This window comes from Theropithecus gelada, unplaced genomic scaffold (assembly GCF_003255815.1).
Source record: "Theropithecus gelada isolate Dixy unplaced genomic scaffold, Tgel_1.0 HiC_scaffold_15886, whole genome shotgun sequence".
Classification (NCBI taxonomy): domain Eukaryota; kingdom Metazoa; phylum Chordata; class Mammalia; order Primates; family Cercopithecidae; genus Theropithecus; species Theropithecus gelada.
The window spans coordinates 360,469-369,381 of NW_020257643.1; positions in this window are offsets into that span (position 1 = coordinate 360,469).

Sequence of the window (8,913 nt, forward strand, 5' to 3'; positions counted from 1 at the left end):
AAGTCTAGGTTTTTATGACTTGATGGTGGTGGTAGAAAAAGACAAGCTGCCGAAGGAGAGGGAAATTCAGTAAGAAACACATGAAACAAATAAGAATACATCATCAAGCACTTATGTTATTAAGATAATTATAAGAATCATACCGTGAGGACATTTATTTCTGATCAGACATATCTCTATGTTCCCATCCCTGAAACCCTTGGTGTGTATGGGCTATGGGTCTGACTACTGCTAACATGTTAAAAGCATTCATTTCTTTGTTCTTCCTTTTTTCCAAATTTGTCTGATCAGGAAATTTTTCAAATTGTTAATAATTCCAAATTTCTCAGGGTCTCCAAAACATCCTCTTTGTTTATACAACTGGCAGGGAATATAAACACTATGGAAAGTTAATATAAAATTGAATGAGCAGTGTCTTAATGAATGAAAAGGTTGAAATGGCAAGATTTAAAATCTCCTAACTCAGGATATCAGAAAAAGTGATTCAACTGGGAGGTCAGTAAGCTAGGCAGCAAATCTTGCCCAGTGCTACTGAGCAATATGATTTATCAACCTCGGCAATAGCCAATGCTGCTTGCCTAAAAATAATCCATGCGTTTGTAATGAATGGAGAGGAGAAAACAATAAACATGCAAATGCACTAACACTTTTTAGAAATACACTTTTTAGAAATAAAAATGTAGAAATACATTTTACATTTTTCAGTAAAAGAATGGGGGAAATTAGAACACAGAGACAAAACCAAAGTGTAACATTCTTTAGGATGGAAAAAAGAAAACTTGAAAATTTATATAAGGTAGTCTGGAAGTATTTCCTGAAATTATTAGAATCTCAGGATAACAAATATATCCTACATTGTAATCAGCTATTGATTATTTTTTATTTTTTTATATTATAAATTTCAGACAATATGAGTTCCCTCACTTGTAAATGTTTTCTAAGTATCTAAGAAAACATAATAACAACGACTAATATATTTACCCTATAAAACTTACCGAAATTCAAAACCTTCAATATATAAAGTGGCATGTTCAAGAAACAAAATATTTACAAAATAAAAAATGTATCTCCTTGGTAAAGTTATGGAACATGTGGAGTGTTACTGGTAATCAAAAAATAATAATTTTGACATGCTATCATCCACTAATCCAAACAAGCCTTTTAGAAAAACGTTTTAAAAATAGATATAAGGGCCGGGAGCGGTGGCTCAAGCCTGTAATCCCAGCACTTTGGGAGGCGGAGACGGGCGGATCATGAAGTCAGGAGATCGAGACCATCCTGGCTAACACGGTGAAACCCCGTCTCTACTAAAAAATACAAAAAACTAGCCGGGCGAGGTGGCGGCGCCTGTAGTCCCAGCTACTCGGGAGGCTGAGGCAGGAGAATGGCGTGAACCCGGGAGGCGGAGCTTGCAGTGAGCTGAGATCCGGCCACTGCACTCCAGCCTGGGCCACAGAGCCAGACTCCGTCTCAAAAAAAAAAAAAAAAAAGAAAAAAGAAAAAATAGATATAAGGGAAGTGATATCAGCAAAATGGCAGACTAGGAGCACGAAGCTCCCTAAGACTTGGAGCACTAAGCGGTCCTTCCTCCCCTGAATAAACTACCAGAAACTAACTGAACAAACTTTGTAAGAGGTCTGGAAAATAGCCAAAGGTTTATAGCATCCAGGTAAATTTTCAATCAAGACAAAGCTGTTTACAAAACAGTCATAAAGTGTTGTGGTATTTTTACTCACCCCTGCTCTGCATCCTGCTCCGTGTGGCAGCAATTGTAGTCTTGAGCAGTAGCAGCTGGCTACTGTTTCCCCCTTGAATCAGAGGAAACAGAACAGGTCTTATTTGCAAATTACTGTGTAATTGTGTTCTAATCAGACTGGAGGATCTCTAAAGTGTTGAAGCAAAATGATGATCTCTGCCTAACTCAACCAGGAAAAACAGCAGGCATGTCACCAAAGCTACAAGGTGATACAGATGCCGGGGACAAATGATTCCAGGTGGAGATGTATGCAATAGGACATCTTAGACCTAGAGGAGAAACTAGAATAAAACTCTTTTGGAAATTTAGACATTAAAAAGCAGCCACACAAAGTGCTGAGAACTTAAACTTTAGTTGAATCCTAGGCCCGGATAAAACCTATCTATCTAAGTGTTGTTGGAGTGCCCCAGCACAGAATGGGAATGGTTGCTGTTCTTTATTTTTCTAGGTTTATTTTTTGTTTTGTTTTGTTTTAACTCCTAGCATTCCTGAAAATCTCTGTCTGAACACTAGCTGAACATGAGCCACAAGAAGAGAGGTTTCAGATATCATATTCAACAAGTCACAGTCTTTGCAAAAGGAAGTTTGGAAAAGTCTTAAAACAAAAGGAATACTACAGTTTTTATAAAATATATATATAGACATATAGACATGCATGCATGCATACATACATACATAAAACTTTACAAAAGAGGAGAATCTTATTTCCAGAATTACTACACTGTAATAGTTAAATGCTCAAGTTTCAACAGAGTTTGTAAGTCATACAAAGAAAAACACAGGTAATACAATAGAACAAAATAAGTAAATACAAACCAATCTTACCAATGCCCAGATATTAAAGTGAGTAGATAAATATTTGAAATTGTTTGTCTCAAATATTCTAAAAGAGTTATGGGAAAAATATGTGCAAAGAACTAAGAAAATCAGAAAAATAATAAATGAACAAAATAAGAATACAACAGAGGTAGAAATTAGGAAAAGACATCATAAGGAAAATCTGGAGCAGAAAAATAAAACAATTGAAGTGAAATATTCACTAGAGGGTTTAATGAAAAATTTAAACAGACAAAAAGAAAAACAGAGAACCTGGAGAAAGAAAAAATTAAATAATGAGTATAAGTTTAAAAAAAGAGAAATGACTGAAGAAACACGAACAGAGCCTACAAGACTTGTGAGATGCCATTAAGCGGACTAGCTACACACTTAAGAAATCTTGAAAAGAGAAGGAGGTGTCAAAAGACTATTTAAGGAAATAATAGCTAAAACTTCTGAAATTTGAAGAAAGACATGAATCTGCAAATCTAAGAAGCTCATCAAACTTCAAGGAGGATAAAGAGAGAATCAACACTGGGATGCATTTAATCAACCCATTACAAAAAGCCAAAGGCAAAGAGAATCCTGAAAGTAACAAGAGAGGAGCAACTCACTCGCAAGAGAAATCATTAGATTACCAGCAAATTTCTCTACAACCTTAGAACCACAACCAGAAGGTAGTGCAATTATATATTTAAAGTGCTAGAGAAAATAAAAAATTTGTATCCGGCAAAGATGTCCTTCAAAAATGGGGAAACATTAAGACATCTCTAGAAAACAAAAGCTGAGAGAGTTTGCCACCACTAGATGTAACCTACAGGAAAGACTAAAGGAATTCCTCTAAGTTGAAATGAGGGAATGCCAGACAGTAATTCGAATTCACAAAGTTCTTTGGTAAATGTAAATACATGGCAAATATTAAACCAAATACCATTATAATTTTTCTTTTTAATTCAACTTAAAACTTTCTATGTTATTTAACCTATAAACATATAAAAACAATTATAAATCTATGCTATTGGGCATTAATGTATAAAGATACAATTTTTGACATAAATGATATAAAAAGGAATATAAATATATAGGAATAGAATTTTTGTATATAATTGGAGTTAAGTGGTGATTGATTAAAAATACATTATTTTAAATTCTTATTTGATTTAATCTCTATGTTAATCAGAAAAAATCTATAGCATATACAAAACAAAAAAAGGTAAACAAAATGTGTCACTCTAAAATCTCAACTAAATACAAAAGCAGATATAATGAAGGAAATGAGGAGCAAAAAAAAACTAAAGAACATACAGAAAACAAATAACAAATGGCAGAACTAAATTCTTCTTTCTTGGTAATTACATTAAATGGAAATGGATTAAGCTCTTCAGTTATAAGACAGAAGTGTGCAATCTTAATAAAAACACAGAATCCAGCTGTATACTACCTTCTATGAGTATCACACTTTGGTGTTAAGTAGACAAATAGATTGAAAGTGAAAATATGAGAAAACATTTCATGCAAATAGTAATCAAAACATATTTCATGCAAAGCAGGATGGCTATACTATAATAATTGCAGACAAAATGGACTTTAACTAAAAACTGTTACCAGACAGTTTTAAAAAGCACATTACTGTAATCCCAGCACTTTGGGAGGCCGAGACGGGCGGATCACGAGGTCAGGAGGTCGAGACCATCCTGGCTAACACGGTGAAACCCCGTCTCTACTAAAAAATACAAAAAACTAGCCGGGTGAGGTGGTGGGCGCCTGTAGTCCCAGCTACTCGGGAGGCTGAGGCAGGAGAATGGCGTAAACCCAGGAGGCGGAGCTTGCAGTGAGCTGAGATCCGGCCACTGCACTCCAGCCTGGGCGACAGAGCGAGACTCTGTCTCAAAAAAAAAAAAAAAAAAAGCACATTATATATTAATAGGAGAGTCAATTAACCAAGAAGATACAACAATTATAAACATATATTTACCACATATAAGAGTTCCAAAATATATGAAACAAATGAGACTATAATTGAAAGGAGAAATAGACATAATAATAGCTGGAACCTTCAAGTCTTCAATTTCAATATTGAATAGAACATCTAGAAAGAAGATTTATAGTAGAAGACTTAGACAACGCTTTAAAGTAATTGGGCCTAACACAGATATATAGAAAACTTGACCCAGTACCAGCAGAATACATATTTTTCTCAAGTGAATATAAAACATTCCTCAGAATAGACTAGGTTTTAAGCCACAGGACCAGTCTTAATAAATTTATGAATATTAAAAACATGTAAAGTATTTTTTTCAATCACAATAGGATGAAACTAAAAATAAATAACGGAAAGAAAACTGAAAAATACACAAATAAATGGAAACTAAACAACACAAACAACCAATGAGTCAAAAAAGAAATCACAAGTACAATTGGGAAGTACTGCTAGGAAAATGAAAATAAAAACACGACATGCCAAAACTTAAGGAATGCAGTGAAAGCAGTGCTAAGAGGGAAAGATATAGCTGTAAAACTGTACATTTAGAAAAAATGTCAAATCAAGAATCTAACTGCAACTTAGACAACTAGGTGAAGAATCAATTAAAACTAAACTAGCAAAGGAAGTAATAAAGATTCGTACAGAGATAAATAGACTAGAAAGACAATGGATTCAATCTGATAAAGCCAAAAATTTTTTTTTGAAAATACAAAGAAAATTAACAAATCATTAGATTGTTTAGAATATAAGAGGGAGATTCAAATTAATAAATCAAACATAAAATTTTGGATATTACTTCAGACTTTACATAAATAAATTAATACTATGAACAACTGTATGCCAACAGTTTGGATAACCTAGATGAAACGAACAGTTTTCTAGAAACACACTCTCTCCCAAGACTGAATTATGGTTAGTAGAAAACCTGAACAGACCTTTAATTAGTAAGTAGATTGAAACAGTCATTGAAAATCTCCCAAAAAAGAAAGCCTTCCACCAGATGCTTCAATGGTAAATGTTACCAAACACATAAAAGAACAAACAACAATGCTTCTTAAGCACTCAAAAAATTGAAGAAGAGGAAATTCTTCCTAACTTATTTGCTGAGACCAACATTACCCCTATACCAAATCAGAAAGAATTTCTACAAGTAGAAAAAAACATAGATCACTATCCTTTATGAGTACTGATACAAAAATCTTCAACAAAATACTAGCAAATTTGACAACATACTGAAAGGATTGTATACCATGAGCAAGTGGAATTTATTCTTGGATTGTAAGAAAGTTTTAAGATATGAAAATTAATTGATATAATAAACCACATTATTAGAACAAAGGGAAAATGATTACGTCTCCAGAGGCAAAAAAGTATTCTGAAAAATTTAACACCCTTTCATGATAAAAATACTAAATACGCTAAAAGCAAGTAAACTACTCAATACAATAAAGTCGGTACATGAAAAACCCACAACTAACATCATAGTAACTGCTGAGAGATGAAAGATCTCCCCCATTATGATCAGGAACAAGACAAGGGTGCTCACATTTCCCACGTCTACTCAGCATAACACTGAAAGGTCTTAGAAATAGCAGTGAGGCAAGAAAAAGAGATAAAACATATCCATATTGGAAAAGAAGATGTCAAAATGTTCCTGTTCACAGATGACATAATCTTATATGTAAAAAACTCTAAAAATTATGTATACACACATTTATTAGAATTAATAAATAAATTCCCCAACCTTATGAGAGACAGAATCAATACATAAAAATCAGTTGTGTTTCCATATACTAACAATAAGCTAACAAAAAGAAAATAAAGAAAAAAATGTACTTACAATAAAATCAAAGAGAATGATAAGCATAACAAAAATGGCAAAAGAATTGCACACTGAAAACTACAAAACTTTGCTGAAATAATTTTCAGAAGACATAAATAAATGGAGACAAATTTCGTGTTTATGGATTGGAAGACTTTATATTGATAACATAACAATACCATCCAAAGCTTTCTACAGTTCAATGCAATCTCTATCAAAACCACAACGGTGCTTTAGCAGAAACAGAAAAAGAATTCTAAAATGTATTTGGAATCTCAAGCAAACCCTTATAGCAAAAACAATTTTGAAAAGGAAGGATCAAGATGGAAGACTCATGCTTCTCAACTTCACAACCTATTTAAAAGCTGTAGTAATCAAAACAATGTGGTACTGTCATAAAAATAGACATTTTGGCCAATTAAATAGAAAAGAGAGCCACGAAATAAACGTTTGTGTAAATGGTCAAATGATTTTGAACCATGGTTCCAAGACCATTGAATGAAGAAAGGGTAGTCATTCTAACAGATAGAGCTAGTAAAACTAGATATCCATGTACAAGAGAATGAAGGTTAACTCATTGTATACCATATAAAAAATCGACACAAAAAAATCAAAGACATAAAAGTAACAACTAAGACGACAAAACTCTTAGAAGAAAACGTGGTAAAAGCTTCATGTCATTGGAATAACTGATGATTTATTGGATAAATACCAAACACACAGGCAACAAAAAGAAAAATAGATAAAGTGGACTTCATTAAAATTATCATTTTTTTGTTGCCAAAAGAAACTATCAGAAGAGTTTTAAAAAATCCATAAAATGAGAAAATATTTTCACATTATAGATTTAATAAGGGATAATATACAAAATATATACAGGGTCTCTACAACGCAACAACAAGAAAAAACAGAACAAGCAACTCAAAAATGAGCAATGGGTTTGAATAGATATTTCTCCAAGTAAAACATATAGGGCTAATAAGCACATGAAAAGATGTTCAATAACTTGAATCATTAAAAAATGCAAATTAAAACCAAACTGAGGTATCATTTAGAAAACATTAGGATAGCTACTATTAAAAAAAGAAAAAGAAAGAAAGAAAGTGAAAATTTTGGAAAAATTGACCCTCTTGTTTTCTTTTTCATGGGAATTTAAACTGGTGCAACTGCTATGAAAAATAGCTTGGTGATTCCTCAAAGATTTTAACATAAGATTATCATATGATCCAGCAATTTCATGTCTCAGTGTATATCCAAAAATTGAAAACAAAGACTCAAACAGATACTTGTACACCAATGTTCACATCATCATTATTCACAATAGCCCACAGGTAGAAACAACCTAAATATCTATCAGCTGTTAAATATTTGACAAGCAAAGTGGTATCTTAGACACAGTAGAAGAATATTTAGCCTTAAAAAGGAATGAAATTCTAGTACATGCTACAACATGGATAAACTTGGATAGGTTTATTCGTAGACTTATTTGTCTGAATTTCTATGAGGCATGAACATCAGGTATTGTATGCTGGCTTGATTCATATCCTGGGGACAAAGAAATTCTATGTTCAAAGAAATGGAGTAATATTTCAAATAAGTAAACGTTCATGGTGATCCTTAAATAGTTACTAAATGGAAGTCAGGAATGCGTAGGTCCTGCATTAGTACCTATCATTATCCTGGAGTTTATGTGTTATGTACCCATGTTCTTATCTAGAAACAAACAAATTGTTTAGCTAGTGAGTCACGCAATCTGCCTCCTTAGCCACAATGAAACTAAATACCTTTTTCACATTACCTTTCTAGCACTGGCTTCCAGGAAGTTTAGAACAAAATATCTTAAAAGCTCTGTGATTCTTCATGACTTGCACGCCAACATTTTACTTTCATCATGTTCTGTTCAAATTGGTGTTTAAAATGTATGTAACTGTTCTAGAATATATGTTTAGTATTTATATATTTTATTGATTGTGTCTTTTAAATATCAGGCTCGAATCTTGTATAAAAGATAAATAAAAAGATGAATAGCCATACATAATTCTAAAATCCCCAATACAAAATTACTTAATGATTTAATTCTATGATGCTTTGAGTGGTATTAAAATTTTCCTCTCTTGTCTACTTGATTAACTATTCTGCAAATAAGCAATATTTCTCTAGAACAGAAACAATAGGATCATTTTGAAGATCTTTATATATTTTGAAGATTCTCTAAAACAAAAACAATAGAATCATAATTTGCTTTTGATTTCACAGAAGTATTTATCCTCTTTTGGGAGCAGTCGCTTGCAAACAAGCAAACTTTAATTTCACTAGAGATTTCTATCCAAACAACAGAATGAAGAATAGGTTATTTATTCCAGTAGTCTCTTGGGAAGCTTGACACAGTGATCTTGTTGTATTTGGGGTTGTGATGGTTGGTTTTATGTGTCAAATCAGCTGGACCACAATGGCCAGAACATTATTCTGAATGTTTCTGTAAACATGTTTTGGATGAGATTAACATTTAATTTGATAGACTGAGTAAAGCAGATC